We start from the raw sequence: 26,915 nt of genomic DNA on the forward strand, positions 1-26,915 counted from the left end.
CTCCTCTGGTCCTAGACCCCAAGTGGTCTTCCAGCAGGCTTTCCTAGACTTGGTTGCTGGACTGCCCTAGCCTGCCCAGTTTTCTGGTGATGAACTTCACAGATGTGCTGTGGGAGAAGCTGCTACCCCTGTGGAAGATGCCGGTGCCAGGTGGAGATTCATCTCTGACCTGCGGCCAGCTCTGCTCAGCCTCAGCACATTCCTTCCCAGCTCAGCTCATCCTTGGCACTGAGACGGGGCAGCCCTCTCACTGACCTGCTGGGTGGGCTCTGAGGGGGAGGTTCCAACTGTGATTGTGGCTTGGGGATGCTTGTTAGGTTCTTCTCCTCGATTTAGTTTATTTTTTAATCTTCCTTTTTGGAAACAAGCATGAAACATTATCAGGTGTCAGGAAAGTGCATATTTCCTTATGGTATATCATTTAACCCTCACAACAATTCCATGAGATGGGTGATACCATCCCCAGTTTGCAAGTGAAAACATTTGGGTTGCCACTGTACTGCTCTTGGCAGGTGCCAGAGCTTGAATTTGAGCTCCAGTCTTCTAAATCCAAGTCTGTGCTCTATTACTTCCCAACTTCATCATCAGCCACCCAAGTAGAAACTTTGATATAATTGTTCATACCTCACTCTCCAGTAGGATCCCGCTATCATTCTGTCTGCAGTGCCCTCTCCATACTGCTGTTTCTCTGTCCAGGCCATCACCACGGCTGGAGAGGATAGGAGACTCTTGGCTGGCCATTTGCTTCAAGGCTTTCCACTTCAACTCATCCATTACTCAAAACTGCTTTCTATAAAGTGTATCTGACCATTTACTCCCCAATTTAAAAATGGTTGTATATCCACATGGCCTATAGCTGTGGTTCTCAGACTTGAGTGTGCAGAAAAATTGCCTGAAAACCTTTTATTTTATTTTATTTTTAACTTTACAATATTGTATTGGTTTTGCCATATATCAAAATGAATCCACCACAGGTATACATGTGTTCCCCATCCTGAACCCTCCTCCCTCCTCCCTCCCCTCCCCTCCCTCTGGGTCGTCCCAGTGCACCAGCCCCAAGCATCCAGTATCGTGCATCAAACCTGGACTGGCGACTCGTTTCATACATGATATTATACATGTTTCAATGCCATTCTCCCAAATCTTCCCACCCTCTCCCTCTCCCACAGAGTCCAAAAGACTGTTCTATACATCAGTGTCTCTTTTGCTGTCTCGTATACAGGGTTATTGTTACCATCTTTCTAAAATCCATGTATATGCGTTAGTATACTGTACTGGTGTTTTTCTTTCTGGCTTACTTCACTCTGTATAATAGGCTCCAGTTTCATCCACCTCCTTAGAACTGATTCAAATGTATTCTTTTTAGTGGCTGAGTAATTTACCAGGCCCCATCCTGGAGCTTCTGATTCAGTAGGTCAGGGGTGACGCCCAGGGTTCTACATTCCCACCAGCTTGAGATGATGCCCCTGCAGATGATCCATGGATGCCCCTTTGAGAAAGGTCTATAGGATAAAATTTAAAATCCTGACATGGCACTTAAGAATCCTCCCAATCTGCTCCCATTTCTGTTGCCTCATCCGATTCTCCAATTCCAACCTAGTGGCCTCTTCCTCATGCACCCCTCCACCCTCCCAAACCTAGGTGGGTAAGGCCAGGAGGTTAGGGATGGGGATCTGGGGTCTGACTCTGCCTCAGGCTCCTCAGCCCCCTCGAGTGGAATAACAGCATCACCATAACAGCTCTGTGAGGAGAATGACTAACTGTGAGGTACTTGGAGCAGAGCCTGGTCCTTAGAAAGCACTCAGTGAAAGCCATTATTAATTTCTATTTGTATAGCTTTACTCATTTTGCCTCCTCTTCCTGGAGTTTTGTTCTCCTCCTCTTATGCCCTCTTCCATGTCCAGTTAAGAAGCCATAGTCTCTGGCTACAGTAGGTCACATTACCTACTGTCTCCTCATCCAATCCCCCACGATTCTTGCTTTCTGTTCTCTGCTCACACAGTCATCTTGTGCTTGGTAATTACACCTACTCTCTCTACATACGTGAACCACCTGAGGGCTGTTCATTTTCTGCAGGACTTGGTATAATGCCCGGCACGTTTTCTAATTAAACTCATCACCACTCCTCATTCCATGAAATTGGATATTCAATCTGTTATTTTAAAATGGAAGTTTGGAAGCTTAATTTAATAATTGTGCTTTTAAATGAGCATCTCTGGCCTCCCACCTCTTGCTGCCACAACTCCCTGGTTTCTCCTTCTCCCAGTCCCTCCACGTTCCATGGCGGCAGCCAGTGTGCAGCAACTAGCCTAGCTGAACTGTTACACATTCCAAATGCCTTATTTAGGAATGAGTGCCCACCACTCACAGACAGGGCCCTTAATTCTGACGGCAGGAATGTTCTTCCTCTGCTCTGCCTACAGAATCCATAGGGAGGCTGCTGAATGCTGTGCTTCCAATACGTGTGTCTGAGTCTCATTGTTTGGTGGCTCAGGTCATGGCACATAGCTTCCTTGAACCTGGGACCACATTATCCAATAAGTGGTTAATTAGCTTTTCATGGGTCTATAAACAATTCTGAGAGCTGGGGGGTGGGGGGGGGGCGGAAATATACTTTTTCCAAAATAAGAAAAGGAAACCATGATAACAAAACTGAAAAGTGTTTAAGTAAATGTCTACAAAGTGTAATAGGATTCCAGCTAGTCAGCTGCATCTGAGTCTACCTCTTCCATGGTGAAATATGTTACATTTCATGTGAGGTGAATGAGCACTTTAGGGTTTTTGATATGGGCTGTTGTCTCCAAAAGCAAAAGGGCTTGGTGCTGAGGAAAGTCTCAGAGAGGCCCCGTGTTGTCTGCCGGGAGCGAGATCACAGCTGAGGAGAGGAAGAAGAGGACTCTGGGGGTTAGATCAGGGGAATCACGAGGGATGGCAGCAGATGTATCCTACAGCTCAGGCTCCTGGCACAGGGCTATAAGAGCATCTCTGGAGAATGTTGCCTTTCAAACTTTTGGCATCGAATTCTGCCACCTCAGGCTCAGCATAACCAGATCCAGTCCACTTCTGACCAAGCAAGAGGGTGCACTGGAGACTCAAACCAGAATGACCTGGTACTCACATTGTTTTTTATTTCATCAGTAACATTTACAGAGCCCTTTTATGAGCTCGTGCTGAGGAACACAGCAGGGAACAGGACAGGCTCAGCCCTTGTCCTGGGGGGGGCGGGGGGTGGAGCTTACAGTTCAGTTAAGAAAACACACCCTGAATAGCTAATCATTGGTGGAAGAGAGTCACCGAGAAGTGCAGGCCGCTGTGGGTGCTTGGCAGAGAGGTCTGTCTAGTCTGGAGGTCAGGGCGGGTGTCCCGAAGGAACTGACTTAATTTTTGTGCTGTGTCTTCATTGTGGTATGTGGCTTCTTTAGCTGTGGCATGAGGGCTTTAGATTGTGTGGGCTCGGGCTCAGTAGCAGTGATGCATGGGTTTAGTTGCCCCATGGCATGTGGGATCTTAGTTCCTCCGCCAGGGGTTAAACCCACATCCCCTGCCTTCTAAGACAGATTCTTAACCACTCGATTACCAGGAAAGTCCTGAGGAACAGACACTTAATGTAATAAGTGAAGGGTAAGGAAGAGCTAACTGGGTGGAGAGTGTTTCACGCTGGAAGTCCCTGTGCTGCCTTAAACCTGGTGCTGGGGTGCCAGGGAAGGGTGTCCCCTGTGTGCCCACTCTTCTGAATCCCCTCCAGGTTGGCCCACTGAGTCCGTGCCTTGGTTTCCTGGTTTGCCCTGAGTTCTTCTGGAACTGGAGTAACACTACCTTTTTTGCTGGGACCCTGCTCTGCCTTGATGCCCCAGCCTCTGCCCATGAGGGCTGGCCCTTGGGTGGCCCCTGCAAAGCTGTAAGGCTGCCACCACCTGTTTACAAGCATCACCACTTCCCTGGAAACCACGTCCCCACTCACCCCATTGACCTCTCCAGAGGTCAGCCCAGGCCACATCACAACCTCATGTACCACCCCTTTGGCCTCTCTGACTGTGGGAACCATGCTATTGCAGTCCCACCACTTCCGTCTGGCTCATGACTGAGATTCAACCACAGTGTAGCAGATCCTACCAGAAGGCTCCATGTCATAGAGCAATGTTTCCCAAACTAGGGCATCCGATGAACTCCAGACAAATCCATGTGCTCCAGTGAGAGGAATACTACACTGAGAGATGCATGCAGGCACTGTTAGATGGCGTGATTATAAACACAAACTCAGATGTGTGCCTGGAAACTATCTCAGCATTCTGTTGTCAGTGTTGTGTGCTCAACCTCTCAGTTATGTCCAACCCTTTGTGACCCCAGGCTCCTCTGTTCGTGGGATTCTCTAGGCAAGAATACTGGAGTGGGTTGCCATGCCCTGCTCCAGGGGATCCTCCCGACCCAGGGATGGAACCTGTGTCTCTTGCGTTTCCTTCATCGGCAGGCAGATTCTTTACCACTTGTGCCACCTTGTCAGGGAGTCACACATGTAACAAAATGTTTATTCGTTTAGATTAGTGTAAAAATGAATGAAAAATTAATAATTCTTACAGAGGATGCTCATGGTTACTCTGGAATACTTTCTTGGACCCTGAGGGGTTTGTAGGCCTCACCTGGAACATATGGCCTTTAGAGTATAGAGAACACATCACCTTTCTGGACCTCAAGATTGCCCATCTCAGCAATGGGTTTATGTTGCCCACCTCTTCCATACCTCTCAAGTGTTGTAAATATCCATTAGGTGAGGTGTGTAGAATACTTTGAACTGGCCTGAAGATGCCGTGTAATTACAAAGGTGAAATATTGTTCTTTTTCTTCATCCTGTCTGCCGGCTGCCATCCAGCCTGCTCACCTCAGTACCCTTGAACTTTCTCCTCCAGTAAAGACTCAGTTCCTCCTCTCCCTGTAGAAAGGACATAAGGCCATATTTTCAGGAGAAAAGCCACCAGTTTCTACTTAGAGACTGGGTTTTGGTTTTAGGTTTTGCTCTTCAAATTCACTTGTTTACTGCCTATGTGGCCTAATGCTGGAAAGAAAAAATGACAATGAATAATATTTAAACTGCCCTGGTACCCAGTGGGCCAAGAGTTCTGAGCAAATAAAAGGACCTGGAAAGCGGTACACACACGTACACGGGCATGTACACACACACACACCCCTATTCCACTCCCTCGCCAGCTGCGCTAAAGTCTCCCAAGTGTTCCGACGGCCTCTGGCCTGTGTTTACTTTGCGCCTTTCATCTGAGGGGCTCACAGCTCCTTGCTAGGAAGCGGGTATTTATTAATCCTCAGCACCCTCCTGTGAGGCTGCTACCCCAGTGCAGTCCTGGGGGAGGGTCTGTAAGCCCGGCCTTCCCCCAGGCCAGCGTCCTCCTGTCCCCAACACAGTGTTTTGTATGTATAATTGTTGGGGGAGTACTCCCCAGTGACGGGAGAGGATTTAGAACATAAATGTTTGGGGTTTTCAGTGTGTTTAGTCCTTAAGAACTTGTTCTTTTTATAAGAAAATAGGAAGGTACAGAGGTTTCTCATATACCCCCTGACCCACTCACAGTAGCCTCCTCATTGTCAACATCATTCACATATGGCACATTTTTTACCTGCACTGATGTGATAATCACCCAAAGTCCATAGCTTACCTTACAGTTCACTCTTCGTATTGTACATAAGGGTCTGGACATGTATCCATCATTATAGTTGCATAGAGTATTTTCATCACCTTAAAAATTCTTCATGGTCTGCCTATACTTTGGGAACTTTTTTTTTTTAATAGCTGTTTTTATGATAATGAGCTTCTTCATTTGCTTAAAAAGTTCTTAAGAGCTATTCTTCTTGGGAGTTCACCTTCATATGCACCTTTTCTTTTCATAAGATCTCTGTTTGCCTCAGTCTTGGTCCAGATGGGTTTCACAGGTCCAAACTAGCTCCTATATTATCAGACCGGTTTGGATCTTTTACTCTGTATCAGTGGTTTAATTTTGGACTTTGCATGCACACTGTACAGACTCAGTTCCTATGTTCCATGATGCCTCTGCTTCTTTACTTTTTGTGTGTGAATTCAGTGCTCTCAAAGCAAAATCGACATCCAGTATACTTTGTTTAGTCACTAAGTAGTGACTCTTTGTGATGCCCTGTACTGTAGCCAAGCTAACCTGTCCATGGGATCCCAGGCAAGAATACTAGAGTGGGTTGCCGTTTCCTTCCCCAGGGGAACTTCCCGACCCAGGGATTGAACCTGTGTCTCTTGCACTGACAGGCAGATTCTTTATCACTGAGCCACCCAATATACTCTAGTTAACCAAGAGTTCCATTTAAGAAGTTAGATTTTTTTTGGATAATCAACATGAGGATAAATGACCAAAGACCTATGAACTACAGGGGAGAAAAGTCTTTTCTCAAGTTATAATTTATGTTTATGAATGAATTTGAAGTCATATGCTTTTCCCTTATACTAACTCCATTCCAGAACCTTTAGATCCACAGTTTTTTGAAAAAGAATTATATTTTCAAAGAATTACATGGTGGTTTCATTTAACCTTCAGTGATTCAGAGGTACTTCATAGTACAGAATAAGCCTTTAATGAACTTGAGCTTCCTTCTCTCTTCTAGTAGAATGCTGTTTCTAACGTTTTATAAACTAAGGGGAAACCTACGGCCTTTGTCTAATCTAAATCCCTCCTCCAAATAGGAGGCAAACTGGGCTGAAGCAGGCCCTGAAGCAGGGTCACAGCAAGTGGAGGGAGTGTCTCATTTGAGCTTGAATCCTTGCGGACTTTTTTTTAAAGCTGCCTACAAACTAGAATCTAGTAAAGATTCATTTTCCCAAGCTCTTTTCCCCAAAGCACCTGGTAACATGCCACTTTGGTCTCAATTTTGTATTTTTTTTAATATAAGTATAGTTGACTTACAATGTTGAGTTAGTTTTGGGTGTACAGCAAAGTGATTCAGTTACACACACACACATATGTGTGTGTATATGTGTGTGTGTGTGTGTGTATATATGTATATATATATATATATATATATATATATATATATATATACGATTGTTGTTAGGTCACTAAGTTGTGTCCAACTCTTTTTTTTTTTTTAATTAATTTTATTTTATTTTTAAACTTTACATAATTGTATTAGTTTTGCCAAATATCAAAATGAATCCACCACAGGTATACATGTGTTCCCCATCCTGAACCCTCCTCCCTCCTCCCTCCCCATACCCTCCCTCTGGGTCGTCCCAGTGCACCAGCCCCAAGCATCCAGTATCATGCATTGAACCTGGACTGGCATCTTGTTTCATACATGATATTTTACATGTTTCAATGCCATTCTCCCAAATCTTCCCACCCTCTCCCTCTCCCACTGAGTCCATAAGACTGTTCTATACATCAGTGTCTCTTTTGCTGTCTCGTATACAGTGGTGTGTCCAACTCTTTTGTAACTCCATGGACTGTAGCCTGCCAGACTCTTCTGTCCATGGGATTTCCCAGGCCAGAATACAGGAGTAGATTGTCGTGTCCTCCTCTGGGGGATCTTCCTGACCCAGGATCGAATCCACATCTTCTGCCTTGCAGGTGGATTCTTTATCACTGAGCCACTGGGGAAGCTTTTATACACACACACACACACACATATATGTATAGACACACATACATACATACATACATATTCTTTTTCAGAGTCTTTCCCATATAGATTATTACAAAATATTGAGTGTAATTCCCTGTGTTTTACAGTAGGTCCTTGTTGGTTATCTATTTTAAATATAGTAGTATGTACATGTTACTCCCAAATTCAATTTTGTATTTCATTTTGCTGCTTTGCAGGTATTTAGATACTAACCCCACTGATAGAGTGTTTGGATGCAGGGCAAGCACTTCTGTCTCTGCAGCTGTTGTTTGCACAAGGTTGATATTTGTTTAGAAATGACCATTGCTACCAACCATGGAGGGGAGAGGCCCCATTTGGCAGGGATTGGTTGGTACTGGGGAATTCTGGAGTTACTGCCCAAAGAGACATCAGACAGGAGGAGACGGAAACCTCTTTATTTCTTTGTGGACATTTTCTGGGGTTCGAGGTTTCAGAGCAGGTGATGCAGCTGAAGGACAGTGGGGGCTCCCTCAGGGCGGGAGAAGGTTGTTGGGAGCCATTGGCTGTAATCCCAGCACGTGACAAGAGTGGCCTGGCCGTGTGACAAGGGCTTGGGAAATGCTGTTCTGACTCCATGGCAACCACTGAGTCGTTTGTCCAAGTTCAGGTCTCTCCAACCAGGTTTTGCTCTCCAGTCCTCTTCACTTTCTGCGCACCCCCACTCTCAGTGCTGCTTTTTCTGTCCCCGTGGCTTCATGGCCTCAAAGAGCTCCTCTAGCATCGAGCACGTTGTCTCGAAAGAGGTTTCACCCAGAGCCTGTCCTGCACCACCAATCCTGCTAATTTTGGCCCCATACTGTAAAGCTGGTCCTGTGAAGTTCTTTTCCCTGCCCATGCTAATTGTTTTCTTTCTCTTTCTCACTTTCCCTGGAGAGGAAACTCTCTCCTGAACCTGCTGACACTAGGGAGAAGCCACCTGCCCAAGAGGCTTGCTCTTCTCAGCCCTGTTTCCCAGCTTGGCCTGCCAAACCCCCTGTGGAGCCTTGCCCTGGGGCTCCGGGATTTAGACCTCCTGGATCAGGATCCGGTGTCAGAGCCCTCTTGCCTTTATTCCCCCATGAGGTGGGGGCAAGCGAGGAGAAGGCTCTCAAAACCTAGAGCCTCAGAGGACTGGTCCCTCCACCCCACTTCTCCTGGGCCTGGGGCATTACTCACTCCTGAATAGGGCTGTGTGTGAAGAGATGGGGGTGTTAACACTGTCATCACTTGACCTGAGCTAGAGGAGGAGTGGAAACATGGGATTTTGAACCTGTATGTGGAATCTTTCAGCCATACACTGTGTTAAAGGCAGAGAAAGTTGCTTTGATTAAGGTGGCACCTGAAATATATAATTTTTGATATCTATTACTTATTTATATAAGACACAGGCTTCCCACTGATGTTTTCATTCCATTTAGGACGTGTTTTTATAGCTGAGCCCCTGATCTTGCACCTCCTTCCTTTCTAGCCTACTCCCTACCAATAAAATAGTTTATCAAAGGACTGTTCAGGCCCCATGGCATTCCCCTGGCATGAAATTAGTGTTGGATTTCTCCCAGAATTTTTTTTTAATAGATTAGATTGAGATTTACAGAAAAATTGCAAAGATAGTACAGAATTCCCCATACTCCTAGCTTAGTTTCCCCTGTTGTTAGCATTTTACATTACATGGAACATTTGTCACACTGAGAAACTGACACTGGTATATTATCATTAACTAAGCTCTACCCTGTATTCAGATTTCACTAGTTTTCCCACAATATTCTTTTCTATTACAGTATCCCATGCAAACTTCCACATTACAAGTAAGCATCCTTACTCTTTGCCATGTGACAGTTTCTGACTCACTATTTGGATGACCTAGGCAGTTTTGAGGAACACTGGTCAGGTATTTTGTAGAATATCCCATAACTGATGTTTGTTTAGTGCTTTTCTCATGATTAGACTAAGATTATGAGTTCTGGTGAGGACATATATTATTTGAAATCTTCTGTAGGGAAAATCCCAGAGATGTTTTCCAAGCAAGCCAGAATTTCCCTCTAACGCTTACTAGCAGGCCAGTTGTGCAGGATGCATGGATTTTGCAGGGCTGGTCCTGGAAACCCTGAGGAGAGCATCTCACAGAGTCTTACATTGTGTGTTTTCAGCTCCTGGGTATTGGGAGGATCAGTTTGAATATATAGATATAGCTATAAATAAAGATATATACACACACAGATTATACATACACATGTGTGTGTGTGTGTGTATACATGTGTGCTAAGTTGCTTCAGTCATGTCTGACTCTGTGAACCTATAGACTGTAGCTTGCCAGGCTACTCTGTCCATGAGGTTCTCCAGGAAAGAATACTGGAGTGGGGTTGCCATGCCCTCTTTCAGGGGATCTTCTTGACCCAGGGATTGAACCTGCATCTCTTACATCTCCTGCTTTGGCAGGCTGATTCTCTACCACTGGCGCAACTTAGGAAACCCATATATATGCATACAGAATCTATCTTCTCTCCGTCTACACCCACTGAGCCATTCAAAAACATTTAGCAAGTGTCCAAAAGTACACAGCCCTCTGTGAGCAGTGAAGGCACAGGGTAGTAAATAAGGTTCAATCTAAACCCCAAGCACTGCACGCAAGATTACAGACGCAATTCAACAAATATCCCTGTACTCGCACTGTCAGCTCTGTGCCTGAAGTTGATGAAGCAGCAACTGGAAGCATGATGAGGAATAGAAAGGCAAGTTCAAGGTGCTGCTGAGGAATTGATTAGGGGGCTTCAGCAAAGGCGTCTCTGTGAGAGTGGGGTTTCAGCTTAGGAAGGATGAGCAAGAGGAAGTCAAGGGTTCAGAGGCAGTGGGGGTGCTCCAAGGAGACAAGTTCACCAGGCAGAGAGAACAGATCACATCAAAAACAAGCTAGCATCAAGAGAGACGTCTGGAAGGACTGAAATACAGCCAGTGTGTCTGGAACTTAGGTATATATAGAAAGAAACCGTGGCCTAGAAAAATCGCATGATAATTTAGTCATATGACATGGTTCTACTTCCTTAAAATTAGCTTGTTCTATATTCTTTAACAGAGAAAACTTGATGTTTTAATAATAGGTTTATACTTTATATATTCTGCTAAATTTCTGTACAAACATACTGAAAGCTCAGGTGTTTTATACATGTGATGCTAAAACTAAAAATGCATATTAGGGAGGATAGAGAAACCTGGAAGGGTATTTTAGTGCCTGCTGATACATCCCCACTTCTCCATTTCAGGACCTTCAAGGCTTTCGTTTCCCCAGATGCTGGGGGTAGTGATTGCTGAGGGCTCACAGCTGAGACCTCCCAGGCCTTGCTTTCCTCTGAAGAGAGCTGCCCCCACCCCAAGACTGTACCTGTCCCAGGGGGCTGCTCACGTCCAATGACTAGTTGGGGCAGGCGTACCAAGTCCTGGCCCCTTGGCCTCAAATGTTATTTATTTATTTATTTTTAGCCGTGCTGGGTCTTCATTGCTGTGTGGGCTTTTCTCTAGTTGTGGCCAGCAGAGGCTACTCTCTATTTGCGTGCTCAGGCTTCTCACTGCAGTGGCTTCACTTATCGCAGAGCACAGGCTGTAGGGCACATGGTCTTCAATGGTTGCGGCTCCTGGGCCCTAGAGCACAGGCTCAATAGTTGTGGTGCACAGGCTTGGTTGCTCTGCAGCATGTGGGATCTTCACAGACCAGGGATTGAACCCGTGTATTCTGCATTGACAAGTGGATTCTTTACCACCGAGCCCCCAGGGAAGCCCCCTGGCCTCAAATTGAGACAACTCTGAAGGACCATCCAGTCTCACTGCCCCAGAATAGGCTGAGATGTTACAACTGCATCACAATTCAGCCTTTCCCTCTGCCCACCCCCACTTTTTTTCACAGCCTTGCAGGTATTGTTTCTGAGAGGACTCTCCAATAAACTACTGGTATGCAAATCTCTTTCCTGTGTTAGAAATACAGATATAAGCGGTATTGGTTTCCTAGGGATGCTGTAACAAATGACCATAATCAGGGTTGCTTATAACAGTAGAAGTTCATTCTCTCTCAGTTCTGGAGGCCAGAAGTCCAAAATTTAAGTCAGCAGGGCCATCCTCCTTCCAAAGGCTTTTGGACACAGCCCTTAGGAAATCCACTTGTGACGGGACTGGTGGTGATGTCCCCCCTTATAAATGTCCCCAGTCCAGAGGGCCAGACAGGAGCCTAAGCCACCGGCAGAGGGTGTCCTCACTCAAGGGGCTTCTACTCCTCTCTGGGCATGCCTGTTCCTACTTTGGCTGAGCCCCCCATGCACCGGCCAAGGCCCGGTGGAGTCCGTTTCCAGTGCTTGTTAGTCACTTTATTGCCACCCAACCTGTCTGTCCAAAGCCCCTTCCACCCCAGACAGGGGTCAGTCCAGTTCTTCCAGCTCCGCAGGACACAAGTGCCACCAGGCATCCCCAGAGGGAGGTGGCCCAGCGGCTTCGTTTTCACACTGGAATGTGACTTCCCTTTCCAATTAGAGACCACACAGGATGGAAAATGAGAGCAGGGCAGCCCTTCTATCGTGAAACCACATCAGCCTTTACCAGGAAGAGCCGCTGGGGGCCCTGCCCTCCGGACCCACCTGTTTAAAGCTCCTGGCCTCCTTCACCTGCTATCACTCAGCCTCTTTTTCCTTTGCCCCCAGACAAACTCAAGGTCTTCTCTTGAGACAGGATCAGTTCTCTGGGCATGTCCAGTCCCCAGGCCCAGCTTCCCAGGGCTTGTTGTTCTTGTGGCTTGTGTGGCAGAGAAAGTCAGACATGTCAGGCTCTTGAGACAAAAATAAAAACCAAAGAAACTAACACCAGGTAGAAAGTGGGTACCCATCCTTGACAATACGCACTCCTCTGGGGTATCTCCCAGGAGACCTGGCAGGAAGTCTGGGCCAGAGGGGCCTGGAGGGCTCCTGAAGGCAGGAGAGGGACTCAGCCCTCAACACAGGAACAGTGGGCCACGGGCACCCCAGGTGGGAGGGCAGGGCCTCGGGACCACCGCACCTGCCTCCCTTGAGAGCACAGCCATGGTGTGCCATCTGTTTGCCTCCTGCCAAGGCGGCTTGGCCAGAGGGCACTGGCACATGTCTTCCTACTTCCAGTCTCACCGCTAGGTCGATTTTCCCGGCTAATATCTAGCATTCTGTTAGGGACATCGTCTTTCCAGAAGCACCTTACTCCCAGGGCTAGGTCAGAGTTGGGGAAAAATTGTGTTTTTCCAGCCACACCTTGGGGCTGTCCTGGGACTGGGGTCTGGCGGTTCCTTTCTGGCTTCTGGGAGCTTAGAGATCTGCCTGAAGCGTCTAATCACGACTGCCTCTTTGTTCTTCAGGCCTTGACCTGTATTACATCATCTCGACCCCCCACCCCCAGCTCCTTGAATCCCCCATTCTTTTCCCTCTTTCTGGCTTGGAGGGAGGCTTTTACTCTCAGGGACCTAATCCTGTTGCTCGTCTGTGTGACTAATTCCCTCCCCTCCCCCTCGGCTCCCAGCAAAGAGGAAGGGGCCTGTTTGCCCTGATGAGGGGCCTGCGTCCCTTGCTGGCAATCAAAGCACAGACACATTCCTGTGGGTGGTTTCCTGCCCTGAAAACCAGCCCTGCAGGACAAGCATCCTCTGTTCCCTGCGGGCCACCAGCCCCTGGGGCCAGAACTTCTGCGAGAGGGATTTATGATATAGACAGCAGTCCATTGCCCTTCCAAGCCTGCTATGATCTAGCGTTGAAGCAGATTGTATTGCTGCAGGACAATATGACTCCCCGGAGAAGAGACAGTGACCCTGAGAGCCTGATGGTTCATGGGTGGCCGCTTGCAGCAGAGGGTGTATGAAGGTGACACAGCACAGGATGCAGGCCTTATTATCCTCAAAGCACCCCAGAGACCCTGCGGGTCAGCCTCGCCTGCCTGATTTCTGAAGTTAAAAAGCACATAATTATGGTATTGTTTGACTGCCAAGAATTCTGGGTTAATCTCAGTTTTATTTTGACTGCTACCTAAAATAGCCTGTCCCTGAGGACAGCAGCAAAGGCCAGGAGGCCAAAAACAAAAAGGCAGGCCTGAGATCTAAGCAGGCTCTCATTTAGCATCCCAAACCAGGGTGCAGAGATAGGGGGAGGCTCCCGAGTGCATGGGATCAGGCACTTGGAGCCAAGGTCACCCTTCAGCCCTGTTCCCTTGCAAAGGTCTTTCTTTTGACACTGGCCTAGGGTGGCCCTCTGCCTCAGTGGACCTGGCCTGAGCCTGTGGGAACACCAGTGATGGCCAGGCCCCACCACATTCGATGTCCCCAGACACGTTCGGGATATTCCCTGAGATAGTTTGGAGCTCTGCTCCTGTGATCCGGGGAAATAGGATGAATAATATGAGCTGACTTTACAGACTGCTTGTCCTGTGCCAGACGCTACTGTAGGTGCCCAGGCCTGGGGTACCATGTTCGGTCCTCACCAAGAGTCCTCTTGGTCAGTCCTGTGCTGTCTTCTATCCCGCCCAGAGCCGCACAGCTGGCAGGTGGTGGAGACGGAATTTGAGCCCACAGAACCCTGGCTTCAGGATTGGCCCTCTCCCTTCTTTACCACCTGGCCCTTCCAGAGTTCAGAGGTCACAGCCTTGAAGACTCAGAAAGAACAATTCCCACTGGAATCTGAGCTTCCAGATTGGGAGAGACACCTTCACTTCATTAGTGTAGAAGATCGTGCCTGGTGAGTGGTGTGTCTCCTTCTTAGAGCACACACAGAAACTTCCTTAGTATTCTCCATCATACTCAGTTCAACAAACATTTTCTGAGAGTGCCAGTCTTTTTCCAAGGCCTCTGGGCCACCAGGCAGTGGATCTCTATGGAAAGCTCGATGTCATTAAAGGGAGAATCACAAGGCCACGTGTGCTCCTATGGAGGAATGCTTGCTGTGTGCAGTCAAGGAGGACTTCCCAGGGGAGGGGACATTCAGGTTACATCTGAAAGGGTGCTAAGATTCATCTGGGTGGACAAAGTGAAGGTGGATTTTCTAGGCAGAGAGAACATCATGGGCAGTCTATTGCTGTATTCTACCAGACTCAAGAGATTCCTGAGGATTCTGAGCTACCGGTCCTGGGCACTGGTCTCCAGGATCTAAGTAACCATCCGCTTTCCCCTCACGCTGGCTCTCACTGTGCTGACTTCAGAGGGCCTTCCCTACCCTTCCTTCCTGCCCCACCTAAATGCCTCTGAAATGTTTCCTGCCTGAGACATCCCTGAACTTCTAAGGCATCCAGAGATGTCAGTCCAGCCATTTGCAGTGGCTGCTATCTGCACACTGCTACCAGGGGTCCCATGGTCTCAGCCAGCAGTGCCCAGGGAGCTGGCTCAGGCTCTTTGCAGCTGCCCAACACCCTGATGCATCCCCAGTACCTGGAGTGGGTGTGTGGTAAGGCAGATTGCACCTTGAGAGCACAGGGAAAGGCCCAGAGCACTGGGGGTTCCAGCGGGCTTCTTCCTTCTCTTCTCCTCCTAAGCAAGGGGGAGGTAACAGGAAAAGCTCGGGGACCAAGCTCCCAGGCCCGGTGTGTATGGTATGGGTGGGAGTGTGTTCCCTTTGCTCCTCAGAATGTCCTCATCTTTTCTACCTTTTGTTGTTGTTTGACTGAAGTGATTCTGAGTTCCTTTCACTGGAAAAGAACAAAGGCAAGTACGAGTCATATTCCTCACCAGCGGAGCGGCAGGAGCGAGGAGCAGCCTGACAGCATCAGTCCTGGCTGGTTCTCCACCAGGCACCGTGGCTGGAGAGTGGACTAGCTGTGCGAAGGCAGTGCCATCCAGGGAGGGCAGGGATGGTGGAAAGGGGCTCATTATGACTAACAGAGACACTCCTCTTATCCCATCACTCAGAAGTTCCAAAGGTTTTAGGAGTTCTGTGCCAGGAACTGGGGACAATTACCAAATACCTGTTTCCTCTTGTGTCACAATATCACAGGAGATCTTTTCCCAGGGGACAAGGGTTCATGGGTCAAGAAGGGATGTGGCTTTTATATATAGACTATCACATCGCAGCACCTGGCACTTAATAGGCCTGCAATACCAATAATAGCTGTTATCATTATTACATATTCAGGGAGTGAGTGAGTGATCTGAAGAGCGGAGTATGTGGCAGAGGACACTGGCGGATGATGGAGAAGCAGTGAGGTAGGCAGTCTGTAAGGAGCTCCCAGTGATCTCACCTCCTGGTATTCACATCCTTGGCTAGCCCTTGCCTACAGCATTTCACAGTTGATCTCTGCTGACCGGTAGAATACAGCTGTGGTGTGAGCAAAGTTCTGGAGGGGCCCACATGGTGCAGAATGGAGACCTCTAGCCAACAGCCAGTCAGGAACCATTAGAATTTTGTCATCCGCCATATGAGTAAGCTCGGAAACAGACCCTCTTCATGTGACTGAATTTGGGGTGGTTTGTTATACAGCAGAAGCTAATCAATAAAGCATTTAAGGGAACTGTCCAAAGCTACAGGTAAGCTCTGAAGTAAGCAAAAGGGCACTGACAGTAGCCTGGCCTTATTCATACGGTGGCAGCACAGTTTTAAGAGTAAAAGAGTAGACACCGTAAGGTCTCCTGAGGCCCAGGCCAAGACCTCCCATAACCTTGCAACCTCTGCATTCTATCCCCCAAAAGACCAGTCCAGATAAACAGGGTGAAGAAGTAGATTCCATCTCTTGATGGAAAGAACTGTGCAGGACTGTAGCCACTTCTGTGTTCTCTCCAGCCCATCTGCAGTCTCCTGGTTCAGGCACCTCATCTCCCTGCCTCAGTGCATTCTGTGATCACAAAGAGCAGGTTCAGCTCTTGTATGAAGCAGACCAGAAGGGCTGCCGAGTTAGTCCCCTCAGGCCAGCCAATGAGAAAGGCAGCTGATGAATAAATTCCCCAGCTTCCAAGCTCTTGGTCAGATAATGTATCTACACAGTCTTTTGGAGGAACCTGGGGAAATTGAACCAAGTTTCCCCACAGTGGTCACCAGCCCATAAATTGGTGTTCCTCCCTTCCCTGTCTCTCACATCCCCACTGCCTTACTCTGCTCTGTGGATCACCTTCTTTGAGGGATCTTGTACAACTTGCACCCAAATCCTATCTATGGGTCTGTTTCTAGGGAAATCTGCAAAGAAGTTGATCACCCCAATCTCATTGGCCAGGCTAATGAGTTGGAATTTATTCTGTAATTGATTGGGTTTCTGGGAGTTTTAAGCTGGATAAATCTGTATTCTAGAAACAAAATTAGTGGCAGTGAAGGAACTAACACCCTGTCTACTGACTTCCAGTTGACTTCTTAAGTCAACTCTACACTGTTTTAGGCTTTGGATGTGAGATTACACAGATCTTTTTTCCAAAAAAAGTTCATTGATTTTTTAATAGGTAATAAATACACATGGTAAAAATGTAGAAAAGCACGTAAGGTTGGATCTATTTTTATAAACATTTTCACTGTAAAAGAGCAGCTAAATAGCCATTGTTTCCAGAATGTTTTATGCCACAATAGAGCTTGATTCCTTGGGCAGCTGCTCCTGGCCTGCTTCTTGCTCTTCCTGCCCCTGCCGCTTGACTAGGGCTCTTGCAGCATCCACTCACTGCAGGCCTCTCTGCTGGAGGTGAAACACTTGACCTCCGGCTACAGAAAAGTTTTGACACTCTTGGCCCTGGGAAACTTGGTGGTGTTGGCAGATGTCATCTTTGCTCCCTGTCACTACAAATAATTGCAAGTTGACTGAAGGCTACTCAAATGCATTAAGGTTTGTGCCTTGTTCTGACACAAATCTAAAACACGCAGAGTGAAGGCCAAGCCTGAAGCTTTTATCTGTCAGCTGGGGAGAGGAAGAGATAATGATGCCTAACACCTCAGGTCTTTCCATTTCTCTTGGAGAGGTGCCATCTGCTCTCAGATTAATTGCCCTGGATCAATCAGACCATCTTCATTTATTTAAATCAAATCCATAAATAGTTTCTGGGTGTCTGCTATGGGCCAGCCCTGAGGTATTCAGGTAATTGTGATCCACCAGCTTAGTCAACTCAAGGAGGCAGACTGGTGAGGGGGCAAGTCTGGCAGCTTTTGGAACCAGGCAGGTCTACTGAGAATTCCATCTCTCCCACTGGCCAGTTGAGAGATGTTGGGCAGCTTAGTCTATTTCCCCAGGTCCTTCGTTTCCTTAACTTTAAAATGGCCCCACTTTTTGCATAGGGGTAGGTGAAAATCCCAAAGACCGTGCTTTGTTTCCCTCATTTTTTTTTTTTTCCCTTGAGGAACTTACAAACTAGCCAGAGAAAGAAGATACGCAAGTGGAAAGTAAACATCTCTAAGAGATCAACAGTTCAAAATAAGATGAAACAAAGAGAAGAAGGTGAAAAAAAAGAAAAAAAAAAATACAGAGAGGAGTGCTGAATTACCAAAGTATTAAGTCTGCTGGGGCTACAATAACAAAGTACCTCAGACTGTGTGGCTTAAACAGCAGAAAAAAGTATTTTCCTCACAGTTCTGGAGGCTGAAAGTTCAAGATCAGGATGTCAGCAGGGTTGACTTCTCCCGAGGTCTGTCTCCTTGGTTTACAGGTGGCCAGCTTCTCTCTGTGTCTTCATATGGACTGCACTGCAGGCAGATTCTTTACCATCTGAGTCACCAGCGAAGCCCTCTCTGTATATATCTGGGTCCTAATCTCCTCTTCTTAGAAAAACACCAGCTATATTAGAGGGGCATCCAGCCATATGACTTATTTTACCTTAATTACTTCTTTAAAGGCCCTATCTCCAAATACAGTCACATTCTGAGGTGTTGGAGGTTAGGACTTCAACATCTAAATTTTGAGGTGACCCCATTCTGCCCATAACAGGCAACATACAGTATTTGTTTAGAAGTTGAGCAAGGGAGCATAGCAGAGGGAGAACAAGAAGGCACTTCTGGTTTGTAAATTCATTCAGTCTTAACTCAGCATGGAATTGGAATGCCAGGCACATAATTGTTGTTTTTCTCAGTCGTTTCTTTTGCAGTCCCATGGATTGTAGCTCACCAGGCTCCTCTGTCCCATGGGATTTCCCAGGTAAAAATACTGGAGTGGATTGCCATTTCCTCCCTCAGGGAATCTTACCGACCCAGCGATTGAACTTGCGTCTCCTGCATTGCAAAACAAACTCAGTGAATCTTATCCTCTGTTGCAGGGTAAAGTGGATTCTTTACCACTAAGCCACCAGGGAAGCCCCTGACACATAGTGCTGCAATAAACATTTGTTGAACAAGAGTTCAAATAAACGAATCAGTACCCATACAGGTTTTGTTACTGGACTTTATGAAAGACATCCAGAGAAGAGTATATATAGATGACAAACAGGCAGAATGGGTGACTTTCATATTCAAGAAAAGGATTCTTTCAAGAATACATTTTGATCTGTAAAGGCAGAAGTTAAAAAAAGTGTGACAGAAGCTTATGAAACTATGAAAGTCATGGATGAAAGTATTATAATCTTTAAATCTTCACCAAATATTGTGTTGTTATGGGTAGATAGAGGACAACCTTTGAACTCGATGAGGTTTCAGAACATATGCCCAGAAAGAGAGAGAGACAGAAAGAGAGTGGATAAAAAAAGGAAAGAAAGACGATCCTGTTGCTCTTAAACAATTTCTTATCCTTTGAGACTGTAGAGATTGAAAACGTAACTGAGGAAAGGAGGGATTCAGTGAGTTCGTGGCAGGCTGATCTCAGTGCAAGGTACTTCAGATTCCTTTGCGATTTTGACTCCCATGCTAGAGACAGACCGCTGGCTGTGCAGATCATGGATCCAGCCAAATGCCACATTTCTATGGTTTAATGTTCCTTCAAGGAACTTTTAACCAGTGCCCACCATGCTCCAGCTGGTGTTCTAGGGAGTGAGGACACTGCAGTCAATGTGACCATGTGCTAGCCCTCAAGGACCCCCACTCCAGAGAGAAGTGTGAAAAGATAAACTGCAGTTTACTGAGGTAACTTCTCTAATAACAGTACAATTTAAGTGCTTTATAACCTCAAAATTCTTGTGGCAATAACTAAATGGACAGTCTGTGCATTAAAGAGACTTGACAATATTTGATCAATAAATGAACAGATTAAAAAAATACCTGATAAAAGATACTAAGAACATGGACTTAATAACACCATATTCTTTGGGTTACTAGCAAGAAACTTAACCTATTTACTTTTGAAATTAAAAAGTTGAATCTATGAAAGTTATTTTTCTTTCTCATTTTTTAAACTCTGCCTTCTCTACCTGCACTTTAGAACTTGCTATGAACTCACAATATTTGTGGGTGGTAGATTAAAAGCTGGGTGAATAAATGGGTTAGAGAATGACTGTTTTGCTTCCAGAACTGAGCAGATTTTTCCAATAGAAATTTGTTCATCTTTAAAGTCTCATTATAGTATTAGTCACTCAGTCGTGTCTGACTCTTTGCGACTCCATGGACTGTAGCCCACCAGCATCCTCTGTCCATGAAATTCTCCAGGCAATAATACTGGAGTGGGTTGCCATGCCCTTCTAAACCATTTTGGAAGTCTCTTTGGGTAGAAGGCCTGGAAGCTGTCTTGATTAAAAAAAAAAAAAATAGCACTTCAGTTTCTGTATCCTTTTTAAAATCTGCATTTAAGTCTATAGATTGGGAGGCTCTGTAGAATTGCAAAGCAGGCCAAAAATTAGATTGACTCAGTGTTGAGTTCCCTAGCACACACTGACGGACACTTCACGGCAGTAATTTCTCACTCTTTCTCTACACTTGGATGAGTTGGTTTCAGTCTGAGTGTTGCAGAGGAAGTCTGTCTCACCCAAGAGCCTCAAAATAATTCCTAGGCCCAAGCATTCTTGCTGACCTGAACCAGGAATCTGGACATCATTAAATGAGTTTTCCTTATGTGAATTTAGTCTTAGTTCAATATTCAAGAGAAAATAGCCCTGTGGCTTCATCAGAAGTCTTCTCTCCCCATCCTTTCTCCACCCTGACTCCCCATCCTCCCTTCACCAAGATGAGACCCTAGAGTTGGCGTATACAGTCATTAGCCACCCATGACTATTTTAAGTTAACTTGATTACAGTTAAATAAGATTCAAAATGCAATTTCTCAGTTATACTAGGTACATATCAAAAATTCTGAAAAGCCACGTGTCTAATGGCTACCATAATAGACCATGCGGAGAACATCTCCATCACTATAGAAAGTTCTGTCGAACTGCGCTGCCCTAGGGAAAAGGAGGATGAAGAGTTGAGGAGAAAGGTGGTAAATCTTTTTGTGTGGCTATTTTCTTTTTTAAAAAATTAGTTTATTATTGGTGGTGTTGTTTGTGCTGGTTCTTCATTGCCGTGAGCAGGCTTTTTCTAGTTGTGGAGAGCAGAGGCTACTCTCTAGCTGCAGTGTGTGGGCTTCTCATTGCAGTGGCTTTTCTTGTTGCAAAGCACAGGCTCTAGACTGCAGGCGCAGTGGTTATGGCGTACAGGCTTAGTTGCTCCACAGCATGTGGAATCTTCCCGGACCAGGGACTGAAACTGTGTACCCTACATTGGTAGGCAGATTCTTATCCACTGTACCACCAGGGAAATCCAGGAAGGTGGGAATTTTTCACAAAACACTGATAACGCACAGACCAGCCACACAGGAGAAGAAACGTTCTAGCGGGACGCTGCCACAGAATGCACAACTAGGCAACAAGAGGATGGAGCGTATAAGGCTGGGGAGAGGCTAAAAGCTTTGGGATCAGAACTCAGGTTTCAGCCTGGGCCTACCACCCATCACATGGTGGAGCAAGTTATGTGAACTGTTTGAGCCTCAGTCTCTTCATCAAGGAAATAGTAGTAACAGTTCTTATGCCATAGGGTTGGTGTAAGAAATCCTGAGGCAGTTAGAAAAAGTACATAGCATATGGCCTGACAGATGGAAAAAGCTCAAAAAAAAGATAGGTTTGGAGTTAGAGGAGGCATAGAGGGGATGAAGGAGATGTAAAAAAGGAAAGGGAAGGATGTAGAGATAAGGCAGCCAACCTGGGAAGAAGAAATGTCTAGAAGATTACAAAGTAGATCTAAGCAGCAAGCACATGGCTGGAGGGCAAACCAGAAGGCAGCTGAGCCTCCAGACACCTGAGAGGCACAGAGGAAGATCCTCTGGGTCTCAGGATTAGAGAACTGAGCCAGGCAGTGGCAAAAATCGCCTCTGACTGGTGGTCTTCCTGCCCATCTGTAGCAGCAGGAATTGCACTGCTACTTGGAGTTTAGGTGTGCTCATGCTGATGCCACTAATTATGGGCAAGAGATGCAGAGATGTAGCTTTCCTGGGACAGGGTGGGTGAGCCAGGACTGGGGCTGGCGAGGCCAGATGTCAAGGTGATGCAGGGCATTAGGGTAAAGGGAGGGGGATGACGTTTATTCCGGGCCTGCCACCAGGTTCAGCACTCGTGTGTCCAATTGCACTTGAATCCTATGGCAATTCTGAAATGTTGTTGTTATTTAGTGGCTAAGCTGTATCTGACTCTTTTGTGACCCCTGTACCCCGCCAGTCTCTTCTGTCCATGGGATTCTCCCAGCAAGAATACTGGAGTGGGTTGGCAGTTCCTGCTCCAGGGGATCTTCCTGACCCAGGGATTGCACTGGCGTCTCCTGCTTGGCAAGCAGATTCTTTACCAATGAGCCACCTGGGGAAGCCCCCAAAAGAAAATGGAGTTCAGTTTGGTAAAGGGAAACTTGCCTGGGGTCACACAGTGGGTGCCAGGTTCTGGTGTACCATGGAAGAGTGTCTACAAAAATGGCAGCATTCTCTGCTTCCCATCATCCAAGCCCCTTTGCAGTGTGACTTTTCGTCTCTTCCCTTAAAAGGTTGTGTGTTTCTCCATTTTTGGATCTGCCCTGGGCTTGCGACTTTCCTTGACCAATAGAAAGTGGTGGGAGTGACACCATACCTTTTCCAGATCTTTCAAGAGGCCTTGTGTTCTTGAAACCCTAGAGCTACCATGCAAACACACCCACCTAGCCTGCTGAATAATAAGAAACACAGGCCCATTCATGGGCCTGGATCTGGAAAAGGTATGGTGTCACTCCCACCACTTTCATTGTCCCAGCCAATGGCCTGTCACCTGCCAGACACTAGAGGTGGGAGGCTATTTCAGGTCCATCATGCCCAGCTAACCCAGCTAACAGCTGATGCCAGACGCATGAACAAGTGCAAGTGGATCAGCAGAGCCTGGTCCAGGTCAGCAGAACTCTGATGACCCATAGACACTTTAGAAATAATAAATGAACACTTTAAAAGCCACTAAGTTTTCAGGTAGTTTGTTTTATAGCAAAGGCTGATTGATACATGAGCAAAATAGATACATATTCTCAAAAAGCTTATGGTCCGATGGACTATAAACTTTAATCACAAAACCGTACAAATACATATCAAGGGAAAGGAAGTGATCATTTAGCTAGCCCCCACAAAGAACCCCAGTGACTCCCACCTCCTGGTTTTTAGACTATGCGTTGTCTCCTCCCATACTGTGCCAGGGTTGGTCTGCTCGATCAATAGCATATGGCAGAAAACATGCTGTGTCCCTTCTAAGATTAGGCTACAAAAGACTATAGCTACTGTTCTGGGTCCCTTCTCTCTTTCTGATCATTAATTTTTGGGAAAAGCAGGCTTTCACATGCTAAAGGCACTCAGGCAGCCCATGGAGAGGCCAAGCAGCAAGGAACTCAGGTCACCAACAGCTTGAGAGGCACTGAGGTCTCCCAAGTGCCAAGTAAAAAAGCTGGGGAGGCACCCTCCAGCTCCAGAGATGGGGGCCCATGCTGACCCCTTGGATGGAGCCTCTTGAGAGACCCTGACCTGGAACCATCTAGCTAAGCTGCTCCCAGACTCCTGACACGTAGAGATTGTGAGATAAAAAGTGTTTGCTGTTTTAAGCCAGTAGGTTTGGGGGTAATTTGTTACACAGCCACAGATAGCTAACAAAACGAGTTAACTAGACAAAGCAGGGGGAGGAGGTGGAATGTTCCAAGCAGAGGGAATAGTGAGACTGAAGGTCCTAAGGCAGGAGGGTATATAGCACATTTGAGAAACTGAAGGAGTGCTAGGAGTTCAAAGAGCAAACGTATGAGAGTGGAAGATCAGTGGAGACCAGAGCTGTCAGGGTGGCCTTGGGCATCTTACTAAGAAGTTTCCTTTAGGGACAACAAGAAACTGGATGATTAGGTGGCCATTCTCTGGGGGACCAAGGAAGTCGAGGTTCTTAGACAAATGAGATAAAGAGAATAGCAATACAGCTGTGAGGAGTCCTGTCCTCATTTGGCCTTCATTATGAATTGTAACCATTAGAGTTGGGGAAAACCCCTGAGAAGCCAAGTTAGCCATCCTTAGGAGGGGCTGCACCTTGTCTCCTTGTGATGCTCATCCAGGTACCCTGGGGGTCAGTGATGTGGTGGGGCCAATGGTGGGCAGCAGAGGAGGATGGGAGAAAAGAAAGAGTGTGAAAAAGAAAAGGGGCAAGAAGGAGGAGGAGCCAGAGAGGAAAAGGGAAATGGCTGAAGAGAGGGAAGGGCAGTGTCAGGAGAGGGGCAAGGATGGAGAAGAAAAGAGGGAGGAGACGCCACAGAGAAGCCTAGTCGTTCAGTCGTCTCTGGCTCTGCAACCCCATGGACTGTAGCCCACCAGGCTCCTCTGTCCATGGAATTCTCCAGCCAAGAATACTGGAGTGGGTAGCCATTCCCTTCTCCAGGGAATCTTCCTGATCCACGGATTAAACCCAGCTCTCTCACATTTCGGGCACATTCTTTACCATCTGAGCCACCAGAGAAGCCTAGGGAGTCTGCAAAATGATTGCATAAAGAGAGTTAAAAGCATAAAACGGGAGTATGGCACCCCACTCCAGTATTCTTGCCTGGGAAATCCCATGGACGGAGGAGCCTCGTGGGCTGCAATCCATGGGATCACTAAGTCGACTGAGCGACTTCACTTTCACTTTTCACTTTTATGCATTGGAGAAGGAAATGGCAACCCACTCCAGTGTTCTTGCCTGGAGAATCCCAGGGACGGGGGAGCCTGGTAGGCTGCCATCTATGGGGTCGCACAGAGTCAGACACTACTGAAGCGACTTAGCAGCAACTTAGCAGCAGGAGGCTCTTAGAGACACTGGTGTTCAGAAACCTGAAAAACTCAGGCATGAGACTGTATGTGTTAAGGATTCAAGGAGTGGAATGGTCACTTCAATGGAAGATAAGCAGAGGAGAGTAGAGGGAGGTGAGTGGAATCAGGGGCAGCAGCTAATGCCGAGCTGGAACACAGTCAGGGTTCAGGGATTTGAGCTCATGGCCGTCACTCGGGGTCGCACTTTGGGGGAATGCTGTCAGCTGTAGCAGCCATCCGCTAGGGAAGAGTGATGATTTACAGCCGAGGGGCGGAGGCAGAGCTCGGTGGACTCTCGAGATTCTGCACCGAGTTTTCCAATCAGCCCTGCCAGGATAAGGTCCCTCCAAATGAGTGATTTGGGGTTTTAGTTCTCCCCACTCAGAAGTCCCCTTCAAAGGGCAAAGGAAGAAGTGACAAAAACCAGAGCCATGAGGAGAAAGCTGCTCCAGGCACAGCATGGCTGTGCCTGCCTGGCTTCCCGGATGGTCCCTGCAGTAGGCGCAATGACATGCAAGGAAAGGGGCCATCTCTTGGCCAGCCTCTCTTGACTTTCAACCTCTAACTCTTCTACACCCTGTCCCACCAGCAGTGGATCTGTACTGTTTTGAAAATACTGAAGCTCCTGGAATCTTATTTCATTCCCTTGTGGATTTGGTTCAGCCAGCCTAACCTTTTTTTTCATCAGTGAAAAGAAATCTAAAGATACACGTGTTCCCTAAAACAGCTTTGCAGAAGGAAAGCAAAGAAAATATAGCACTGAGCAGATCTATTTATTTTGTGACTTAATTCTGGAAAGGTAACATCTTTTTTCTTATTTTAAAAAGTATGTATTTGAAATAGAGATGTGAAAGAATTATATGCTGTTCCATCAAGGAAATAAATTCTACCAAGATAATGGTAGAGGAGCAAAACTCCAGTCCTTACAAAGAAGGGTTAGTTGACCAGATAATTTTTTTCCACCAATCTAAAATTGTAAATGATACATAGAATTTTTTAAAAAATACAACTGTTTTTCCATCGAAGTTGTCTTCTTTTCCCTCTTTCCATCTCTAGTCCAAGAAGTTCTCCCCTCCCTCCTCCTTGCTGTTCTGGGGGGAATTGGGAGGACCCCACAGAGGGAGTGGGCTCTGGGCTCTGGGAGCCTCTGCAAACACCGGCACAGACACAGCCGCGCTCCACTGAAGCGCAAGGGACCCGTTTTAAGACAAAGTGTGTGTCACAGCACTGGTGCCGGCTCAAAACCACTTTCCGGTTAGGCAGATTCATTGGTCTCTGTTTCCCTTGAGCGTGCTTTGAACAGACCACAGACTGGGAGGATCAGAAAGAAGGGGAAAGAGAGGCGGCTGTAAATCAGCGTGGCCTCTCCAACTCTCCGGGTCAGAAAGCAGGTCCTGCTGAAAGGACAAGGAAAACAGCCTCACCTTGGGGAAGGCCTGGTGTTACCTCATGTGCCTCCCAGTCGGGGGCCCTCAGGAAGCCTGTGACAGCCCTCATCCCTTCCTTCTCCCTGGCTTTGAACCAGCTGCTCTTGGAAGGAAAAAGCTCTGACTTCATGCGGGCTCCCCAGCCTCCCTTTTCTCTAAACACAAGGAGGACTTTTTCTCAGGTGATTGTCTCTCTCCTCCTAGTGATTCTTTTCCTTTTCTTCTCCAAATGTGCAATCAGTTCTCCTGACCCCTGTTTTAATAAGCTTAAAAGCTGATCCTCCACAAACATCAACAGAGAGCATCTATTTGGGTGTTGTAATCACTGCCAGCTCTCACTGAAAAATAGAACAGCCTGCCAGTCTCTCCTGCCTGTGCTCTGGGCACAGCCCTGGGAGGAGCCAGTACAGTCCCAGGACCCCATGTTTTCTTGGAAAGAAGTAATTCCAGCTAGTTCAGGTGTTTAAAGGATTACTGCAATGATCTTTCTCATGTGGGTTTCAACATGGTCTGTGAATAAAGTAAGTTACCCAAGGGACTTTATGGTGGTGACATTGCAAAGATAGAAGAGGGAACTGAAACAAGTTTCTTTTTTAAAAAAGATAAACTTTTTATTTTGTATTGGGGTATAGTCAATTAACAGGCTTCCCAGATGGCTAGTGGTAAAGAACCCTCCTGCCAATGCAGG

Source organism: Bos indicus, chromosome 3, assembly GCF_029378745.1.
Source record: "Bos indicus isolate NIAB-ARS_2022 breed Sahiwal x Tharparkar chromosome 3, NIAB-ARS_B.indTharparkar_mat_pri_1.0, whole genome shotgun sequence".
NCBI classification, from domain to species: domain Eukaryota; kingdom Metazoa; phylum Chordata; class Mammalia; order Artiodactyla; family Bovidae; genus Bos; species Bos indicus.